Source organism: Camelus ferus, chromosome 28 (assembly GCF_009834535.1).
Source record: "Camelus ferus isolate YT-003-E chromosome 28, BCGSAC_Cfer_1.0, whole genome shotgun sequence".
Lineage (NCBI taxonomy): Eukaryota > Metazoa > Chordata > Mammalia > Artiodactyla > Camelidae > Camelus > Camelus ferus.
Window position 1 is genome coordinate 1,428,792 of NC_045723.1, and position 22,983 is coordinate 1,451,774.

General features: G+C 43.7%; 1 protein-coding gene across 4 annotated transcripts in view; it reads left to right on the plus strand.

The window, feature by feature from the left end:
* AFF3 (AF4/FMR2 family member 3) overlaps positions 1-22,983 on the plus strand; it is a 434,554-nt gene that overhangs the window by 12,244 nt on the left and 399,327 nt on the right. The window lies entirely within an intron of this gene.

Genomic DNA, 22,983 nt, shown 5'->3' on the forward strand with positions numbered 1-22,983 from the left:
ATTTGAGAATTGTTAACATCTGGGTGCCAGCAAAAGCCGCAAGATTGGACACGATTCTCCAGGAAGAGTGAGGACAGAGCAGTAGGCTGGGGACACGTGGGGCTGTGGGAGGGGAAGTGGCTCATGAAGGAGGTTGAAAAGGGTGGTCAGAGAGGTAGGAGCCGTGAGAGGGTGGGGTCCATGGTGCACTGCTGGGGAGCAGTCACCTGCTGTGCGGAGGTCAAGGTGGTTACGGGGTTGGCCCTGGGAGTGGAAGAGCAGATAGAAGGTTGGGAAGTGGAGACTCTCAAGGAGAAAGATGGGGCCGCTGCTGGAGGAAAGTCTCAGAGAAGGAAGTGGGTGGGCCAGGCCCAGGACAAGAGGAGGAACCCGAGGTGGTCATGGATGTCCCTGCCCTGGGGGTAGTGGAGACTTAAAAAAAAAATCTCTGTGATAAATGGAAGTTTCAGAGAATGGAACCACAGAGAAGAGGATAGTACCAATATTAAACTATAAAATGTAAATAATACATGTTTCATAGATATTTTTGACTAATGAATGAAATAATTGACTAATGAATGAAAAATCTACAGGAGCCTCTTTTTAGCATAAATCTATGTCACAACCATCTGTAATTTAATTAGAGTGTTTTTAAAAGTAATTTTGATTCAGAAGGAATTGGATGAGGCTATATTGCCAGGAAAAATTAGCAGGCTTTTCTTTTCGTGGACTGTTTAAAATGGATTTCAACAGTTGGTCTCAAACACACAAGACCAGCAGAGTCAGGTGCCCTAGGACATTGTTCTGACATTTAAAGGCGGAATCTCCTTGGAAGGACATTTAGCCCATTTGGCCTCAGGGTTTCTAAGTGTTTCTTATACATGGGGAAGCGTGCTGAGCCCCTTATGTGGTGTACCATATCTCATTTAGTCTTCCTGAACCTGGGAGGCTGGTTCTGTTACTCCTTCTTTTATAGAGAAGGAAACAAAGGCTGAGAGTATGTTGCCCAAAGTCCCACAGCCAGAGCATGCAGAGCTGGGGTTTTAGCCCAGGAGGTCTGGCTCCAGAATCCTGGCCCATGGCCACCATCCTATAAGAAGTATTTCAGTATTTCTCAGTGACAGAATTATAGGGTGTGGGTTTTAAGGTCCCTTCCAACCTTAAATATTTGTGATTTGTACATACATTCATAAACGTGTGTGTGTGGGGAGGTGTGTGTGATCTCCACCAGGTACAATGAGGTATACGTGGAAAAGCATTTTGAGATTTACTTTTGGCTTTTTAACTCAGAATGAATAATATACTGTGTTCAAGTTACTGTGTAATTCAGACTAGTGGAATTCTAATTAAACAGGCTTTACTGTGCAAGGGTTGTCCGCAGTTCATTGTCATTTTAGGTATTGCGTTTTTTTGTCAATATTTAAAATGTATAAAAAATTTGTATACCCATAAAACCACTAATTTGACAAGTTTTATGGGTGAAGAAAACGGTAGCAACTGTTCACCACATCTGGGCAAATCTACCACAACACCTAGGTGTGACTTTATTAATAATGATAATGATGCTGCAGCAATAAAATTAGTAAAACTACGTTATGAAAGTTTTCTGAAGTTGTCTGTGAGGTGATTCTTCTTCACGTAGATTATCTTGTAGTTTCTTCTTAGTTTCTCGAGAGAGACAAACTGTGTCTTCTAGCTATGTGAGTGCTCCTATAAAAAGTGTGGCTTTGATGACATGGAAAGAGGAAATAGGCTTAATTTGTGTCACAAGATATTTGGGTGAAGTAAAATTAATAGGTTCTTGGCCTAAGGAAGTGTGACATATTGAAACAGATGACAAAAAGAATGTTAAATGTCTTCTTTAAAAATCCTTGTGAATAAGTCAAGTTAAATTTTAAGGAAGGTTACAAAATCCAGTTGGCTGACAAAATTCCAGAAAGATGCCATTTGACAGTGGGAAGGGCAGGAGGTTTGGAGCCAGCATGCAGTGGGGTCACATCCTGACTGTGCCACTGGCCAGCTGTGCTACCTTAAATAGTCACCTAACCTCTCTGAGCCTCAGTGCCCTCATGTATAAAATGAAGGTAATAATGCCCGTGCCACTGATTTGTTAGGCAGATTAAGTGAGATAATATCCCAGTATACCTACATAGCCGGGCACATAGTAGGTCCTCAAAAAGTGGTAACTTTATTGTTAATTCTTTTTTCCCTTCTCATGGTTACTTAATGTTTTGATTAGTGATTATATTCAGTGATTGTATCCATTCTTTTGCTGAGAAGATATTTAGAAGCACTGATGTGAGCCACAGTTTCAGTTTGTATCTTACTTTTTAAACTCGTATCTTCCAGGTCTGGGCTTGTGTTTATTTAACGATTACAGAACACAGGTATAGAAGACAGGCTAACACTTTCTTCTGTTGAGAGCAAGGATTTTTTCTTACGACTCCGCAAGTCTCCTGAGTGCTAATATAATGAGCCCTATGCATTGTAGGTGCTAAGAATGATCTGCTTTTAAAATTTATTATATGCATTGTAATTAAAATAACAAACAATTAAAACCAGAACTTCAAAATTGGTGAAGCAATTATATTATTGTTCAGTTTAGCCGGGCTTGGGAGCAATAACTTTTGATAGCCCAAATGGACAATTTTCTTTTCCATCAGTACCAGACTGAGGTCTTCCCATTATTTCGCATGGATGACTGTACCTTGACCTCATATCTCTACTTTGATTCACACCCACATACTTGCTCCCCAGTCTCTGGATGTAGAATGACTCCAGATTCTCCCAAGGGATGACAGCTTCCCGTGGTCTTGGTCCAGCAACCCTAAGTCATGTTGTCACCACTTCTATAGACTTCAGAGTTGTCTGCTTTCTGTTCTCTCGACTTCCTTCCTCTTTCATCACTACATTAATTGCTGATACAGAACATAGGACAGCTTTGCCTCAAATTGCTTGATTCTGGCAAACCTGGAGATGAGTATGAGTCAGTGCATATTTCTTCCATATTGTTATGTGAAATCACCTTCCCCCAGGGGTAGTATGTGACCTCGATTAGGTTTGTCTATTCACAGATAAGTTAAAATGGCGAAGTTGGTTCAATGTCAGGCCTGCAGCTGGTATCAGCCAGCTTTTGTTAGGCGATGCTGCGGTAAGAACACTCCCAGATCTTACAGTTGCAAAGTGTAGTTCTTGTCCTTGTTCTGTGGCAGTTGAAGGTCAGCTGTGCTCTAGTGTCATTTCATTCTCAGACCCAGGCTGGTGGAGTGCGTCTTTTTGGAACATTGCCATCCTCTTGGCAGAGGGGAGGGGGGAGCTTTTGCTGGATGTGTCATTTGGCTCCTATTTCATTGGCTTAATAAGTTATAAGATCAAGCCTGGTATCAGTAGGGAGGGAAATTATCTTTCCTTTCCAAAGAAGTGCTGCAAGTCACATGCCAACCAGCAGGGGCATGCGTCCTCTTAAAGGGAGGGCAGTGAAACTTTGGAAATAATTACACAGTCTACTATGTAATTAATCTGTGTGTGTGTGTGTGTGTGTAGTTTATCAGTGTTTTTAGATTAAAGAAAAATAGCAAGATTCAGAAAAGAGCTTACAGAACCCTCTGGTAGCATATTCTTTTGTATTATAGACGATTTCTGTCTTTTGGCCCATGATTTTCTTTTTACTGGAATTTATCACCTCTTCTGAATTTTCGCTGCAAGGAAAGGGGACTGATGAAAAACCTTGGTGAAAAGTTTTCATCCAAAGGACCAAAGTTTCCACATTATAAGCTTACAGCATTAGGGAAATTGCTTTTAAAGTATGTGTTTATTTAATATTTCATTTATAAACAGTTTGCCCTCACCATGGAGAGAATACTGTTATTCAATTATTATGTCCTGATTCTTTTCTTTTTTTTAATGTCCTGATGCTTCCATTACTAACTTGACTTTGCTTGCCACTGACTAATTAGAATCAAATTGTAAATGAGGAGCAAACTCTCTCTATATATGTACTCCATATATATATATATATATATGAATTATCTGATTTACAGAAGGGAATCAGGCAATGAATTATCTGATTTAAAGAAAAAAAAGTATCAATGTTTTCTTTAATGGAAGCTTTGTTTATAACTTTTGCCTGGTTTTGATTTTGGAAAAAATTTAAGCAACTGAAGAAGATGTGTGAGGCTGCGAATACATAAGGCCTGATAACTAACCACTGATGTGAACTATTGCCTGTGTGTTTATTGAGGCCCAACAGTAGAGGGGAAGGTGTGAAAAGAATTTCCTGGAACTTAGAGGGACTTCTCAGAGCTTAGTCTTACCCTTGGCCCGCTTTGTGCCTTGTGGGTTTTAGACTAGGCAGGGTCTGGATTTGAACCTTCAGAAAAGAGCTTAAGGGGATGCTTATCTGAAGCATAGAACAGTTTTGCCTTACTGTGTATGTTTGGTTTGTGTTACCTAAAAAGCATGTTCGATACTGTTGGAATAAGATCCCACTTCTATGTTAATTCTAATGAAGTTGAAGAAGGAAACAGTCCACACCAATATTGTGAAGGGCTTAATGGTGTTTAAAATCTCTGGGAGACTGGGCCAAAGTAAAAATATCAACTTAATAAGTGAAAATGTGGTCATTACTTTCAGTTCATATGAGCATCAAGATGCAGTATTTTGAACTGATTGCAAGTGAAGAAAACCCATTAGAAGAGAATTAAAACTTGAACGAGTTAGTGTTCTTTAATGGGTCTAGCAGAAGATCCTGTGTTGCTTCAAAATCTCTTCTAAATCTCATCACTTAACCTTCCTGGCTATGTGAGCAAAAAGGATCTTTCCCTTCACATTTTCTAGAACTGTGATACCAGGAAACATTTCTCCTGAACAGTTTTAAAAGCTAAAGTAGATTCTGAATCCTATAATTCTACATCTCAGGTTGTAGATTAATGAAAATAAAAGAGCAGCCTTTTTAGTTGCTAGTAATTATTTAGTGATGGAAGCATGGATCACTGATATTTTTTACTTTATGTTTTTATATCTTAATCTTTTTCCTGCAGCCTTGCTGAATGTGTTATTAGTCCTAATAGTTGTGTAGTGGGGTGTGTATGTGTGTGTGTGTATTCCTTAGGATTTTATATATGCAAAATCAGCTCATCTGCAAATAGAGATGTTTGGTTTTTTCCTCTCTAATCTGGATGGCTTTCATTTCTTTTTCTTGCTTGCGTGGGCTGTTAGAACCCCCAGTACAATGTTAAATAGCAGTCGTGAGAGTGGACATCCTTGACCTGTTCCTGATCTTAGGGGGAAAGTTTTCAGTCATTTACTATTAAGTATAATGTTGTCTGTGGGTTTTCAAAGAGGCCTTTTATCAGGTTGTGGAAGTTCCTTTCTATTCCTAGTTTGTTGAGTGTTTGATTTTGTCAAAGGCTTTTTCTACATCTGTTGAGTACATTGTGTGAATTTTGTCCTTTGCTCCGTTAATGTAGTTTATTACATTGACTGATTTTTCTATGTTGAACCAACCTTACATTCCTGGAATAGCTCCCTTGGTCACAGTGTATAATCCTTTTGCACATGCTGGATTCGTTTTGCTGAATGATTTTTTTAAAAAGCCATTTCTTCAGTTTCTTCATTATTGTTAGAAGCTTATAAATACTGGGGAGAAAAAGAAAGAAACATGATTTCCTAATGGAAATATGGAAGCTTCACTTCTGCACAAACTTTGAATGACTGTCCTTTCAGTGATAATCACATTTCAAAATACGTCTATCCGAGTGAGTACTCAAGTTCAGAAACTTCTACATCATGGCTATCTAAAGAACTCTGCCTTAACGCTTGATAAGAAATTCCCACATAATTTTATTTCTTACATGGCTCACTCAGATTTTAGGTCCTAACCTTTTGTGAGTCACTCTTTTTTTTTTTTTTTTTTTTTTTTTAGCTTAGTTTCCAAATCAGTAAACAGGATTAGGAGCAGCAAATGAAACATGGTATGCGAATATGCTCTTAAGATAAGTGACGCTAAGATATAATTATTTATACTTACGTGAGTGAGTATGTAGGTGTGATTATTTAGCACAGGGGTCACGGATTCAAATACCTTAAGGGACCGAAGAAGACCCAGTAATTGTCTACAGCAGCCACACTATTGGATGCGGTGGGGCCTGTGGCCATGCGGAAGGTCTGCAGCCTTGTTTCAGTACCTTCAAATTCAAAGTGAAACAAACATAATAAAATGAAGAAAACAAATCAAACCACCACTCTCCTGGCCAGACTTCACATATCTGCCTCCTATGTGGGACCCCTGATTCAGAGAGTCAGTGACAGAGTGTGAACCCTGGTGTCTGGTCCCAGCCCCACTGCGGAGAAAGTGCATAACCTCTCTGTTTCATTTTCTCATGTGAAATAATGACAACTTGCCTGCTCCAAGGGCTGTCGTGAGAGGCCTAAATGTCATAACGTCTGAAAATGCCCTGAAAACTGTCAAGCCTGTACACATGTGAGGGATATTGCTGTTTCTCTGTTTCTATCAATCTCAACTTTTCAGTGAAGATACTTTTCTTGTTCAGAAGGTTCCGTAGCTGGACACTGGAAGACTCTGAAAGACCAGCTGGAAAAGTCCCCTTTTGACTGAATGAGCTTGGTACAAATGTGAGCCCAGTTAGTAGATTTCCTGGACTTGAATCGCTACCTGGCTTATCCCGTTGTCATTATGGTAAAATGAGCCATTTTCTTGTTTTCCTCGCCATGACTTTCTATTAGGTTTGTGAATTCTTTGGACAGTATGGCAACATGGTTCGTAGTCCTCACAAGCCAGAGATGGTGTCCATAAGGGTTTTCTGTGGCTTCCTTAACAGACAGAACGTCAGAACTTACCCTTTCCTGGTGCTCTAATATGTGAAAGGGTGGTTTCCAGTTTTCTGGCGGCAGTAAATCGAATGCTGGTACCTCGAAGCCTCTTGGGGAGGTTCTTTGGAGCACGATGTAGATTGTGGCCCGGCCACCGCAGTGTCTGTCTCCTTAGTCAGCAGGGCATCGTGTAGGAACTCACGCTTATAAGTTTACTGGGCTCCTACTATGCGTGAAGCACCCGGAAGAGGTCCTGTGGCCTCTCCTTTGGAGAAACATGAAGTCTGGTTGGAGGAAAACCAATATCCAAGAAGTAACCCTAGAAGCTGGACTCACAGACTGTTAGCTCTGCCTGGATGGAAACTTGGAGGTCATCTCTGCAGCCCAGTTCCTCATGTTGCAGTGGAGAAAACTGCCTATAACAAAATGTTAATGCCTCTGGGGTTCTCAAGGATAGCTTCTTCTCAGAATCGCCTTGGGATCCAGAGTCTCTAGATCAGGAGACCAGGGATTTACGTTGGGCAATTCTGGTGTAGCCGGTTTGCTTAGTGGACTTGGGGATGGGGACAGTCAGGCTGTGAGTAGTTTTGGGGTTTGGGGTATAGAAATCTCAGTGGAAGGCCAAAGGGCCTGATGGAGGACTTGCATGTTGCAGTGAAAGTGTGGACAGGGATCTTCTGGGATAGAGCTATTGGGTGAGGCACAGAGTTGGGATGCATGGCTCAGGTGATGGGAAATGTGTTTGACATCACGTGACCCTTGGACAGCAAGGGGTTGAAGGGGATTTCATACCCTTGCTTTGAAAGGGCCATGACAGGACCACGACATCCTGATAGTCACTCTTTTTTTTTTTTTTTTTTTTTTTTTTTGCTATGTGTGGAAGGTTTTAAGAAAGTAGTTGATTGTATTGCAAGTAATTCTGCCATCCCAAATTCATGGTGTTTGGCAAAGCATAATTTTTTTTTCTAATTTATTGTTAGTGTCATAGTTAGTACAGTTGTCCCTTGGTAGCCATGGGGGATTGGTTCCAGGACCCCCGTGGATGCCACAATCCACGGATGCCCCAGTCCCTTCAATAAAACAGTGTAGTATACTTGGCCCCACATCCCTGAGTTCCACAGCTGCGGATTCCAGGTTGGCTGAATCCGCCATGGCTTGAATCTGCAGCTGCGGAAGCTGTGGATGTGGACGGTCAACTCTGTCTTCAGTGCCTTCCCCACATTGTTTTCAGATGGACGCTGATGATTTTGTATGCTTAGTTGAAGTATTTCTTGATGATAAAGTAATTGATATGCAGTATGCTAACGACCACGTGCATAAATAAGTGTGCTATGGACAACCAGTGAAAACATGAACATTTATCAACTATTCTTTGTTGAAAATAATTTTCTCAAGAAAGTGAGTTATCTTTATGATATTTTAAGTATTACTAAGATACATGAAATTGGACAATATCTATATAGATTCTTTTTCATAAATAAATGTGTTTAACCACTGTGTATAGTAGGACATCAGTTTCCGTTTTTGGGGTTTTTTTTGGTAAAAATATCTGTCCACTTTATATTTATGAATATCTTATAGCTGTGTTCATTTTACTTTCAAAATGTGGAGCGTATATATATTTTTTGTACTGTAACCATTCTCCCTGGTGCGTGAGTTGGTTGAAGTCACGATGGGGAGCGTGGACTTAAGCTGATGGTCTGAGTTCTGCCCCCGTGCCGGTGGACCCCGTCAGCCTTGAACTCCTGAGTTGTACCCACCACGAAGGATTACTGTCAAGGTTAAATGCGTCAAGATGTGTAAAACGCCTTGAGGTTATCTAGTTAACACCCCTCGTTGTACACACTGAAGAGTCTGGGGCTGGTGCTAAGAGCTCGCTCAAGGTCACAAGGAAGTTAGAACCGGGACCAGAACCCAGGCCGCCTGGTTCCCTGGTGAGGAGAGACCAGAAGGAGGTCAGGTCTCTCTGCTGCCCTTCCTTTGGTGTCTGTCACTTGGTCTGGCTCCTTGCCACCCTCCTCTCCCTCCTTCTCTCTCTCTGTGTGTCTCTGTATCTCACCTGTCCCGTGCCCCCATCTCTCTCACCAATCCCATTCTTCCTTGTAACCTGGAGGTTAGGGAGCCCTCTCACATCATCTATCCTTCCCTTCCGTTCCCTCTCCTTCTCTCCCCTCCCCTCCCCTCCCTTCCCCAGAAGAGAGCCTCCAGCTTCCATCAGACTCCCAAAGGCATCCGTGGCCCCACTCCCGTGAGTGCAGCAGTTTCCCACTGTGAACAGGAGCCGACGTGACACTCGGAGAGGAAGGAGTACGCGATTCCTCTGCTAGTGTTTCCAGCTGCAGAGGAAAGGGTGGCCACTGATGGGGTGCTTGGCCGAGCCTTCCTGCCAGGTAAAAAGTGGTTTTATCATGAAGACACTGCTAAACCTCCCCTTGACTGCCCGAGCAAGCAGGAGCCTGGAGTTCCACCGCTGGACCGTTGAGACATCTCGGGCCATCTCAGGTGTAGAGAGTGAGCCAGTAGGAACTCAGCCTATGGGCTCTCGCTTCACCTTAGTGTTTCCTGAGAGCCCAGAGGACGTCAGGTGCCATAGATTTGCTTAATTGCAAATGAGCTGTTTACGTAGACTTTCTCAGAGTGAGGAATACCTACTAAAAGAAGAATGCTGGTGTGTGCGATTAAAGTAAAACTAAGCAGGCCAGTGTTGTGTACAAGGACTTAGGAATTCAGATGCGTTTGCAAGGGCCATTTTATAAGACTGCATATCCTAAGGCCTTTTCAAGTATTAATTGTAGTCTGAGTTATCCCGAAGGTCACCCCCCAGTGATAAAATCAAGACCAAACAGATTCACGTGTCTCTGTGACCGCTCTAACGTAGCCCTTGATTTTTTCCTCCACGATGCAGCATTCAGATTTGTCACACAACAGCTTGAACACAGCTGATGGCCCTGCAGTGTGTGTTGCAGTGGGAAGATCAAGGACTTTTTAATATAGTCTGGCTGGACTGGACCAGGAGTACAGAAGGGGTCTGTTTCTCCCCTGGCAGCCAGTAGAAGACAGCGCACACTGGGGGCGTTGAGTTAACCGTGGCCAGGCAGGAGGGCTTTATCAAGATGACATTCTTTTTGCCAAGTATGTGTGATAAAGCCAGGGTTAGGCTTTGGGAATTCAGACCTGGTCTATGTTTAGAATCCAGAAACCACGATAGGGCGGTCAGTGCTGCAGTCAGTGTCCAGTCTGTGTCCAGTTCTGCTAAAGTCAGATAGTTGAGGCATCCAGGACAGTAGTGCACTGTCTTCTCTGAAGTTTGAGTTTGTGCCCTCATTTATTAGTTCATATTTCAGCACTTTCCAGTTTCCCCTGACCTTTTGTTTACTTGTGGGACATTTTTAGAAGGATTTGAATAATTTTTGATGAGAAAAGATTCATCATGAAAAATTAAAGTTAAGAAAACATTAGGGCTTCTACACTTTGGCAAAACCTTCTTAAAGAGCTTTTCAAGGAACTAGACATTAAAAATTGCTAAATCAAGGAAAGAAATGTCAATAGGAACTTTTCTTTAAGACAGTTTGAAAAAAAACATGTATACACAAGAGCTTTCTATCTGGTTACATCTCATTTTTCCCCCTGATAGATGCACCTTCTCTATGGAGGCTGTCACGGGAGAGCTGAGGGTCGATGAGAGGCCAGTGTGCCTTTCCTCTGGCCTTGCCCATCGTTGGCATCTGGTTTTTTATTTCTGTGTCTACAAGGTGGGGATGCTGATGGTATCTTGTCTCATGAGAATTAAATGAGTGAATTCTGACAGTTAACCCAGGACAGAGCCTTACACTCAGCACTCAGCAAATCATAACTGTTACCCCCACAATGATTCTGTGCATCAGAAGGAGCGGGGGGGAGTGGGGAGGGTAGAGCTCAGTGGGAGAGTGTGTGCACACGAGGTCCTGAGCCAATCCCCAGTACCTCCACTAAAAAAGAAAAAAAAGGAGCAGAGGGTAAATAAGAGTCCGTTGCCCTTTATCTCTGATCAGAGCTCCCCTGGCAGCTCCCCCTTCCCTCTGCGAATCTGAAACGTGGGTGGGGTGTGGGGCACACACTCCCAGGCCGGGCGAGGCAGAAGCACGCAGTGCAGGCGGATGGGAAGTCGGGGAGGGAGAGCAGAGCCTGGAGACTGACCAGGACCTGTCTGTTGGGGAGCGCACAGCTAAGCAGGCAGGCAGGGGTGTCTTGCTTTTCTGGGATTTAGATCCCAGAGGCTTTCTTTCTTATCTTCAAATCTGAATGAAGGGGGAGAGAATAGCTTTTTGGAGAGAATCCGCGTGCTGAGGTTTGGAAACCACTTCATGGTTAGAGAGAAGACAGGTCTCTGTATCAAGATCTTAGATTTCACCATGATCATCCTAGTGCCCGGGGATGGTTGGCCTGGCTGCCCTTGTGGGTGGGGGCTTGGGCCCCCCCAACAGAACTCTCAGGAGCAGGAGGTCTTGTGGGTGCTGCCCCCCGACTGCTGCTCAGGCAGTTTTGCTGTTTCCGAGCCCCGTGTTTTCATGACTTCTGTGTGGCTCCCAGTTCTCCACTGGTACTGGCTTTTTAGTTGCCTCCTTAATGCAGATTATGATCTTCTGGGTACCTTCCTGTCTGCTCCCCCCCCACCCCCACAAAGGCCCCACCTCTGGTTCTCAGCCCCATCTTGACCATCCTAGGTTTCCACCCCCTGTACAGGCCTTCTCTTTTGGAGAGGTGCAGGGTTCTCTGTCCAAGCCCCTTGGCAGTGCCCGGGGTGGGGAGCCACATTTGTGTGTTTTCCCCGAGGCAGAGCTGGGGGGCCAGGCTGAGAGGCAGCTTGTCAGAAGGCCAGTTCCCTCTTCCGGGAAGGCACTGGCAGTGGGGCAGCGGGACACTGAGGGGTGAGGGACGTACCTAAACATCGTGGCACCAGGGGTAGATCTAGTTCTGTCTGACAGGCTGGGGGCTTTGCTTCCATTTGTCCCCAGAGGAGGACAACAGTTCCCTTTGGCCCTGAGAAGCCTCCAAAATGCTCTGATTCCTTTTTTTTTCTTTAATTGAAGTACAGTCAGTTACAATGTGTCAGTTTCTGGTGTACAGCACAATGTCCCAGTCAGATTCTTTTTCATTAAAGGTTATTATAAGATACTGAATATAGTTCCCTGTGCTATACAGATGAAATTTCTTTTTATTTATTTCTATATATAGTGGTTAACATTTGCAAATCTCAAACTCAAATTTAACCCTTCCCACCCTCCTTTCCCCAGTAACTATAGGATTGTTTATTATGTCTGCGAGTCTGTTTCTGTCTTCTAGATGAGTTCATTAGTGTTTTCTTTCTTTTTCTTTTTCTTTGTTAAATTGTGGTTCTTATTCAGTTTGCTGCATCCGCGTGCTAGAGGACTAGAGGGGTGGTGCGTAGTATCTTACACACGATGCCAGTGATAGTGACATTGAAGTTAGTCATGAGCAAGGAGAAACAAGACCAGGATGTTCTGTCTTCACGGCCAAGAGCTCAAGGAACACCCAGCTCCAAGGGGGGCTGACCTCCTCACCTTTTCCTACGATGATCCCATTCACCCAGCACTCAGACACAGCCTAGGCAACCAGCAGACATACTTCGGTCTCAGGTGAAAATGAGCTTCAAATCAGGGAGCGAGCACTGGTGCAGGAACCTGGACCACCAGGAGAAGTTTAGATTATATCTGCAAGTGTTTATGCAGCCGGGGAACTTGGAGTTCTGTTGACGGGCTAGAAGAAAGTACAGCTCAGATCATAAATGGATGTGTCCTAGAGGGTCCCCCAACGTCTGAGGGCTAAGCAGGGACTGTGCGTGCTGGTGGGAGTCAGTGCGTGTGGATGGTGCTCCTGTTGTTGAATAGGGGCGGCAGGTGAGAAGAGGAGCCTGGATGGTCAGACTGTCTGCCCCGAGGAGCTTACAGCTGAGTGTAGTTGAAATCTGCTAGTTTGCTAGTTTCTACTTGGCTTTTTTTTTTTTTTAAGATTAAGTATACTCTCCCATACAAAACACTTAACTCTATTTGAGAAAATATTACTTTGATTGTTTTATTCTTTCATTGGGAGATGTTTGCAAGTGCTTTTTTAAAAAAAAATACATTTATTACTGTATTATTTAAATTTTTTTGTGTGTGTGGCAGGATGTGGGGGGAGGTAATTAGGTTTATTTTTGGAGGAGGTACTGGGGATTGAACCCAGGACCTCGTGTATGCTAAGCATGTGCGCTACCACTTGAGCTGTACCCTCCCCTCTGCAAGTGCTTTTAACTCAGTTCAATCTGGAGCAGAAATAAGTCTGTCCTCTGTGTCATCGTTTATGCCACTGATTGAAAACAAGGCTTGAGGCCACAGCCAGGAGCAGGGCCCTCTGAGACATTGTTTGGTTTGTGCTTCTGGGTCCAGACCACGTCATACATGCATACTCTTACAGATACAGTTCTGTGACTAAACAAAAGATTGAACTAATGGTCTCAAAGTCTCTTCTGAATCTAAATATATCATTTTGGTTCAAAACAATAAAAAACAAGCCTTTCAAAAGCTGTGAGTTTGAGGTGCTAAAAACTCCACACAGTATTTTGGATGGTATTTGTAGAACCTGTGCATTGACTTACCATCTCTTCTGAGTTCACCTGGCTTTGAGATGAAAGCTCGGCCAACCTGGGCCCCCTCGCCCTAGCCTCACGCTAGCCCACAAGCTGGCCCTGTGATGTGAACTGGAGCTCTCTGTGCTGCTTCCTAGTCTGAATATGCAAAACATGTACATTTTACTAAATGGAATATTTATTTCAGGGAAGTTTGCCAAGGGAGTGACTTAGGGAAGGAAAAATGTGTTTCTGAGGGACAGAGTTGTTGACAGTACAAGTAGGGACAGGAAATTCAGAGAACTGGGTTGGAATGTTGGCAGAAGTCATCAATTGACTGGGCATCCGTGGGTAGTCCTTGAACCTCTCTCAGTTCTTTCATTCTTCTTGGATAAAATAGAAAGTCTGGCTTAAATGGTCTCCAGTCGATCCAGCCTTAAGGATAATTCTGCAGTGCTGCGTCGTCTTCAAGTAAAGAAAACGTCACCCGGTTGGTTTCTGTTAATGGACAAGATCATTGGTCCTGGAGGGGAGGTCATTGAGAAATAGCGTTTGGAGACTAGCTCCGTGTTTTCTAACCCCTGCTTCCCCAAACTCCCAGGTTGGTTAGATCAGGACGGAGGAGGTAGCATCTGTCTTGGTTCCCTGTTACTGCTGGAGCACATTTCTACAAACTTGGTGGCTTAAAACAGCACACATTTATATACAGTTCTGAAGGTCAGAAGTCTGAAACGGGTATCACTGGGCTGAAATCAAGGTGCCAGCAGGATGGTGTTCTTTCTGGAGGAAATGAGGAGAATCTGTCTCCTTGCTTTCCCAGCCTCTGGAGGTCTTCCACATTCCCTGACTCCTGGTCTCTTGCTCCGTCTTCAGAGAAAGCAGCCGTCCACCTCTGACCTCTGCTTCTCTGACTCTGCTCCCCGCCTCCCTCTTCTAAGGACCTGTGTGATGAGGTTGGACCCACTGAGATAATCCAGGATAATCTCCCCAGCTCGCGATCCTTAACTTAATCACTTCTGCAAAGCCCCTTTTGGCGAGGTAACATATTTACAGGTTCCTGGGATTAGGGCCCTTATCTCCCCTAGTGCACACCCATGATGTTGATGGCGTTGCACTGGCCTTGGGGACCGTGCCCTCCTCTCCAGAAGGAAATCTTGGTGGCAGATTAGATCATTTTCAGCATTCCTGAGGGACCTACAGCTGCCCTGCTCCAGCCTCTTGTGCTGCAGCAGAAAGTTCATTAAAAGGGAAAAGGGGAGAAAATGGGAAAAGAACTACACTGTTGGGAGCAGTGTTATCAGCTCAAGTGGAGTCAACAGCAAGGCTTTTTGGAAGGAGGGAATTTGATGTTCAGTCGTGCAGAGAAGGCAAATGGATGCCAAGGGCCAGAACCACAGGTTTTTTGAGGCTTGTCTTCTAGGAAATTTGGTGTGAGATATTAGGTTTTAGGTTCTCTGGGAGTTTGGCTGCAGGGGCCCCCTTGCACCTGATGTAGCGGTAACACGTATTTACTTTCTGATGGCGAGGCTTTTCTCTTTGGAAAGCACTGGGAAGTTGTCGAATCCTCTATGGGAAAGGAATTCCTGTATTTAGTCCGGAGGAGACACGGACGATGTTTGTGGTTCCCAGCCACAGAAGCCGTGATGGATCTGTACTCTTGATGTCTCAGGGGTGACGTTTTAATTGTCACTGCATTAGATAAGAACTTATCTCGGTTGGTGGTTTGAGGACGTAATTGAGGACAAGGCAGGAACAAATCGGTGACACTGAAGCCACATCTTTTTCATCATAAACTCCAGCAACTTTGCATCCAGACTCAGATTTGACAGAGGCATTCATGTCATCTGAAGAAACTCAGTTTGTGTTTCTCCAGGCCCTTTTCACTTTCCAGTTTGCTTTTTTTTTTTTTCAATTAAAGTATAGTTAGTTTGCAATATTGTGTCAATTTCTGGTGCACAGCATGTCATGTTTCAGTCATACATATACATACATATGTTCCTTTTCATATTCTTTTTCATTATAGGTTACTATAAGGTATTGAATATAATTCCCTATGCTGTACTGTAGGACCTTATTGTTTATCTATTTCGTATATAGTAGTATGTATCTGCACATCTTGAACTCTCATCCAGTTTGCTTTGAGAGAGGCATGCTAACCTGATGAATGCCCCAACCCCTTCCCTGGGGAAATGGGGGAGAAGCACAAAGCCTGGGGCAGGGGCAGGGCGTGTGGGTGTGTCCCGTTAGCCAGGTGGTACCCACTCCCTCACCTGGGTCCCAAGGCATTCTGACAGCCCAGTGCTTTCAAGGCTCAAAACATCTTGCAGAGGTTACAGATGTTCCATTTCAGCAGAAGCTGAATTCACCTGGCTTTGAGATGGTTTTAAAAAAAAAAAAAAAAAAAAGCAGAGAACCGGCCGGGGAACAAATAGAACATGAGATTCTGTGTCTGCCGTCATTGGAAACATCATCAGACAAAGGGACACTGGGAATTTGGCCAGAACCTATGAGGAAAAGTGAAAGCTGGAAATACTTATAAAATACCTAAATTTGAAATTTTCCCTAATTAGGGCAAAATTTTCCCTAATTTTTCCCCTAATTAACAGTTGTTTTTTTTGTTTGTTTTTTGTTTTTTTGGTTTTTTTTGCTACTGTTGTTGCCATGTCTAGAAACGGATTGTTCTGGTCTGACAGTTTCTAGGAAATGTGGCTGCTTGTCCTCCAAGCTGTCTCTCGGTTCTGCTCCGTGGAAGGGTGTTTCCAGCGGAGAACCGCGGTGAGTGTCCTGAGGCAGAGAAGCAAGCGCCCCAGACAGTCGTCTCTTCCTTTCACTGTGTGTTGTTTCCCTCCAGTGATTGGGGCTCTAGTAGAAAGAATTGCCCCCCCCAACTGGAGGGGCATCATTGTGGCCCCAGACCATGTTCTTGGGCTGCTTAAGCACTTGTTGACTCAGTGAAGACATTGATCGTGGTGTTTCTGAAGAGTGTGTTAGAAGGGGTGGCTGGCTAGATGGGCATCTGCTATGTTTTACCAGGGTCCTGACATTGAACTTCACCACAGCCAGCCTCTGTGTGCCTGCTGGTCTCCTAGGTGGGTCTTCCCTAAACTTATCTTGTCCCCCACCAAGAAACATGAGCACTTAGCTCAGGTCATTCTTGGGAGAGCAAAGGATATTCCCTGGAGCAGAGAACTCTGCTTGCGTTTCCTTTCTGGAGGGGTTACATTTATAGTTCATGGTCATGTAATTAAATGCTCTATTTACTGGCAGGAGTTGAGATCCCATCGTGGTCCTTTTGAACATCCAAATCAGAATTTTTTTAACCTCTTCAGGCTTCCTGCTGCCTCTGCTTCCCTCCGCTACTTCAGTTTGCCTTCCGTCTGCCTTTGAGGGGCAGTGACTGTTTCCAAAATACTCCTCGTTTCTCAGAGAGCTGGCGTTAGCAGGGTGACCGAGGTCAGCAGGTGCTCTGTCCTTGAGTTGTTCCCAGTCGGTCAGCCTGAGGAAGGGCCTGCCGCCCAGGTTGGATACTGTTAAAGGTGCGGTGCCTCTGCTGTCCCCTCTGATTCAGGGACAAGTTGGGCCTTTTAGTTTTTCACCAGGGAAAGTGAGGTAAAAGCACCTGTGAAAAGAGAACACTGTGAACAAGTTGTTGGGATGTGTTAACCTTCTTTAAGTGACTCATCTATTAATGAGCCATTTCTCGAGTCATTCTATCTCTTCACATGGTGTGGATTTTGTTGTGGGTCAAACAGCTGTAAAAATACTGGTTAGCGAAACTATACATAGAAATACCTGTGAGTACAAGGCATGTTGTAATTGAGTGTAGCTGCTTTCCTAGGGACACTGCTTGGGAGGTGAGAGTGATGAGGATGAAAGCGCACTGGGGGAGGGGAGGTGCCTGTGAGAGGTGGAGGAGGGACCGACAGAGGGGCGGGGGAGAGCCAGGAGGCAGGAACGTCCAGAAGCCTAGGAAGGGGGACGTTTCAAGGGTGAGGGGCCACAGAGGCATCAGCTCGGTCAGATCTGGGAAGTTTGCACTGGATGGGGCACCACGCCTGAGACCTCGACAGAACCTGAGGAGGAAGCCAAGGCTCAGAGCGATGAGGCATCTGGACCATGGCCGAGCCAGGAGGGGCCTGGGGGGAGTCCTCCTTCCGGAATTTTTTACTCAGTCTCCTTTGTATTTACGAAGACTGGCTCCTCTGATACGACTGGTTCACAGGACCACATTGTACATGCCACGTGTTCTCCTGTCACATCATTTAAATACTTCTCACCTCATTTGTCTCTTTATTAGAGATACATCATGGATGGACTAAAATGCTGCTTTTTGTACACTAAGCTGCTTGTTCACAGTTTTAAATTTAGGTATAACCCTTTACATGTTTAAAAAAAAACAAACCTGATTTTCATGAAGTAACCATCTGAAAGCTCTTGACAGCAGCCTTTGGGTTATAGATGGTACCAAGTATTCTTTTAATTTTTAACTTCTGACCATGATATATGAACTTGCCTGTATTTGAGAAAGAGGTTAGTGGCTTGTGTATCTGGCTCTGGGTTGTGTTTTATTTGACCAAATAACATTTCCTGGAGCTTCTGGGTGAACAGAGATGAGACGTGGTAAGTGTGCAGGCTGGCTGGGGCTGTTGTGATGTACCAGCGGAAACGTATTGCCTCGCATTTCCGGGGGCTCCAAGATCAAGGTGTTGGCAGGGCTTCCGAGGGCCGTGAGGGCCAGTCTGTTCGTGCCCCTCTCCTGGCTTCTCCTGGTTTGCTGGCATTGCTTGGTGTCCTTGGCTTGTAGATACCTCATCCTGACCTGCTCTCTCACGTGGACATCCCATGTTCAGGTCTGCGTCCAAGTTTCCCCTTGTCATCAGGACATGAATCATAATGAATTAGGGGCCCACCCTACTCTGGGATGACCTCATCTTAACCAGAGTTATCTGCAGTGACCCTATTTCCAGATAAGATGACATTCTAAGGTACTTGGGGTTAGAGCTTCAACATATGAATTTTGGGGGGGATACAGTTCAACCTGTAACGGACAACAGTGTGGTAAGATCCTCCAACACTGAGTTTAAGGAACCACCTTCAACATTCAGACTTAACGTGTTGGACTTTACCTTGAAAGTACTTTGTTGAAAATGACATTTCACTGAAGTCCAGCAATAACTTATTCATCTTTAAATCTGTAAGTGAACTAGCCAAGTCACTTCATATGGGAACAGACATAGGGAACAGAAGGACTCAGGTAAAGTAAGAGGGGCGGCAGGAAAGAAGAAAATGAAGATAAAATGGCAAAGATAAAGAAAGTACAAATAAGAGGAGACAGCAATGGTAGTTATTTTGGGGAGCATGTTTCAGATGGAATTTTCTAGGTGCAGAAAATCTACCAAGTGCTCCAAGCACACTTTGTGGTAATAAGACCCATCAGGTCAATATTTGTGATAGGATGGATTCTTTGCATTCATGGCATTCATCCCACACTTAAGGAAAGCAAAGGTACAACCATCAGGGTTACTTTGGAGATGTTTCAGTTTGTTGTTAACACCTCCCCTCCTGGTGGGAGCTAGCTCTTTCCCTGGGGGTGGGAGGGTGGTGGTTGCGGCCTTTATCAGCAGGACAGGCCCCCTCACAGTGTGGCCCGGCTCAGGACTCCCCCCTCCACGGGTCCTGCCATCCATGGGTTCGCAGCATGTTCCCTTGAAGGCCACGGGGTCATTTGGAGGACAACCCGAGCACAGGGACACTGGGAGGCTGAGATGTCTCATTCTGTGGTTAAAATAGAAGTGATTTTTCTAGCTTTCCCATTGCTTGACTAGAAATCTCCAGTTTTCAGCGACTCTTCCCTGGTCTATATTTAGTAACAGACATCAGAAGGCATAAAAATACATGATAAATGCTGTTTCATAGAGCAAGCTGGATTTGCAGACTCTCCTACCTGCAGGTACCCACGTCTGCTGTGCAGTGGGTGCCTCGCAGCTGCACTTTAGGGAGGCTCTGAAACAGGGAGGGGGTCTTCCCAGGAAACAGGCGGCTGATTTGCAGAGAGGAAAAAAAAAGCAAATCACAGGTCTGGTGTCTTGGAGAAAGGCTCAGCCCACTGACTGCGTCATTTGGTATTTATCCACAGTTCTGCTCAAAGCATTTTGAGGGGTGTTCCTCCCGGGCCCTCCTAACACCCATGCCAGCACCAGCCCCTTGAAGGAAAAACCCTAATGTGGTCCAGCTTTAGGTTGGAGCCAAGGTTTGGAGCTTTCTTTCTTCAGGCTCAGGGCCTCACAGAGCCCTAACCCCTCCCTCCAGACGTGTTCAAGGGTAGATAGTGTGTTTTATTGCACTGGGACTGTTGCTTCAAACCTGAGTCCGCATTTGTAGAGCGGGGCCCTCTGGAGTCCTCTCATTCGTAAGCCGTCTAGAGTTCATCACACAATACATGTTTTGTACACTGTTCACATAAAAACTCGGAATTAGAAGCTTTTCCAATTCAAACTTTTCTCCTGTTAGTCATTTTTGTTTTTAAAACCATTCTCTGTTTTATGTGATGATAATTTCAGAATTAAAATGAAAACTATTGCACACATACGGTTTCTTTTTAGAAAATGGTCACCTACTCTTAGACTGCTGTCGATAAGAATACATTTATATTATTAAATTGCAGCGTGTGTGGAGTCAAATGTTTCAGTGCTATAACTTCTAAAATGTAGAGTCTGTTCAAACAAACATTTGAGCATCTATGCTGTGCTGGGCAAGAATGTAACCATAATTTTATTCTATTATGTACTAATGTTATATGTTATAAAATGTTGTATGTTGTATGTTATAAAATGTTCATTCTATCAGTAACTTTGTTTTTTGTTTTTTCATGAAGTATAGTCGGTTTGTAATGTTGTGTTAATTTCTGGTGTACAGCATAGTGATTCAGTTATACATACACATATATATGTGTATATATATGTGTGTGTGTGTATGTATATATATACTTTTTCATATTCTTTTTCATTATAGGCCATTACAAGGTATTGAATATAATTCCCTGTGCTCTACAGTAGGACCCCGTTGCTTATCTGTTTTATATACACTAGTTACTTTCTGCTAATCCTGAACTTCCACTTTATCTCTCCCCACCCCTTTCCCCCCATAACTATAAGTTTGATTGCTCTCTGTTGGTAACTTTAAAACTGAAAGCCAGAAACAGTATATTCCGTTTTCAGAAAAACCTCATTTATTAAAAATTTTAAAAGCGATCAAACAGGCAATTTGCAATACAGATAGACTTTGCCTGAAACCATCTTCAGGGAGTAGACCTTTAGGTGTTAAAGATAATTACTTTGTTCAGTAAATCTCCACTCAACCTCTCTGCTGAGTGGGACACTTCTGGTGATGTGACGGAAGTGGGTCCAGAGACTCTTAGGGGCTGCGGCCAGTTAGGATCCGTCAGAAATGAAGATAATGCACTTCTAAAATCATCGTGTATGGAACAGTGTGAAAATATAGCCGATGATTAGAAGTCAGCGTCTCACTTCTCAAGAACACAGCTGTAGAATAGTGATGAACACCGTGGCATCATTGGAGGGGCCGGAGGATGAACGTAAATGAAGGGCAGGGATTCTGTCTCAGCCACAAACAGGGACGTTGACCTGAGGCATCAAATGATTGCTCTAGAAAGTGATGTATCTTCTGAAAATGCTCATATTTCTACTTAAGATAGTTACAGCAACGATGATTTCACATCTGTGAGTCAGACGGTTTTAATCTGCAGAAGGTGAAGTGTTTGACAGTTCCTTGTTCTCACGTACAGATCAGCTGCTTGGAGTTTAACCTTTAGATGTGCTCAGGCAACCACGCTTTACCATTTTTTTTTGTAGAAAACCACCCAAACAGAAACAGTCTAATAACTTGCAACGAGAAATACAGAAATCCAGGAGACATTTTTTTCACTTGATATAAATTGCTCCAGTTACCTCCTTTCTTCCTTTCTGTCTGGAGGTGTTTTAACTCTCACCCTAGTGTTGGGAAGCAACTTTACAATTAAAGCATTGGGGCCATTTGCGGCGATGTAAATGTCAGAACAGGATAATTCTTCCACTTGGATGCCTTGCAGGATTTTAAACGACTGAGGGTGACAGCTGGATGAAGGAAGGAAGAGAAATGGGGTCTTTTATCTTTGCCTGAGTGTGTGGGAATAAATGTGAGTTTTTAAAATTTTTATTTTTTTAAATTGAAATATACTTGGTTTACAATGTTGTATTAATTTCTGGTGTGCAGCATAGTGATTCAGTTATACACATATATATTCTTTTTCATATTCTTTTTCATTATAGGCTATTACAAGATATTGAATATAGTTCCCTGTGCTATACAGTAGGACCTTGTTGTTTATCTATTTTATATGTAGTAGTGTGCATCCACAAATCCTGAACTCCCGATTTATCCCTCTACCTCCTCACCCTGCTTCCCCCCTGGTAACCACAAGTTTGTTTTCTATGTTTGTGAGTCTGTTTCTATGTTGTAAATAGGTTCATTTCTGTCTTTTTTTTTTTTAAGATTCCACATATAAGTGGTATCATATGGTACTTTTCTTTCTCTTTCTGGCTTATAAAGAAGATGTGGTATCCATGCAGTGGAATATTACTCAGCCATGAAAAGCAATGCCATTTGCAGCAACATGAATGGACCTGGAGATTGTCATACTAACAAAGGAGTTTTAAACTTTGTACAGAATTTATATCTTAAGCTTCTAACTATTACAAAAGAGCAGACAGTCACAGGCTTTACATAGTACTGCATTCAACTTTTAAATGCATCTTTATGTTACATTAATTTAAGGTTGTATTCATAAGGGTAAGGCATCTCCTTCAACGGATTCAAATTATATTGCATCAGGTTCCATCCATGCTGCCTGAAGAAGATGAGATGGGACAACAGGCAAGAAAATAGGAGACGACTGAACATTCACTCTATATAAGCCTCACTGTTCATTTTCAGTCAGTGAATGCTCTTAAGCTTGATCTTGTACCACGGAGAACACATTTTTTAAGGGACTACTAGTGTTTACTAGAAGTAGGCACTCTGCTAAGTATCGTACATATGTCATCTTATTTAAATATCTTTATGACTCATTTAGGCAACAACTAACATCAGTCCTATTTTACAAGTGGAGTTTGTAGGCTAAAAAAGTTTCTCCGTGTTCCCCAAATTGGGAAGCTTTGAGAAAATAGAGATTCCTGGACCAACTTCTAGGGAGTAGGATTTAGAAGTTCTGGAGTGTGGTGGCACTGTCTTTATGGCAAAGCCATTCCCCCAGCTGGGTCCATGACACACCTGCATCTGGAGGCCACACTTGGTTGGAAGAGCCACCTACTGTCACACGGGTATGATAGTTTGAGGTTGTGACTCGGTCTGTGTGATTCCAGAGCTCACCTTCTGGAAGCGACCCGCATGGGGGCCTGAGCAGAGACATGTGAAAACCACCTGGCATTTGGGGAGTCCTCACTTTTGTCGTGTCTGACATCTTTCTTAGGGTGGGAGTCCCCTCCCACCACCCTTGACCGTGGGCGCCTGAG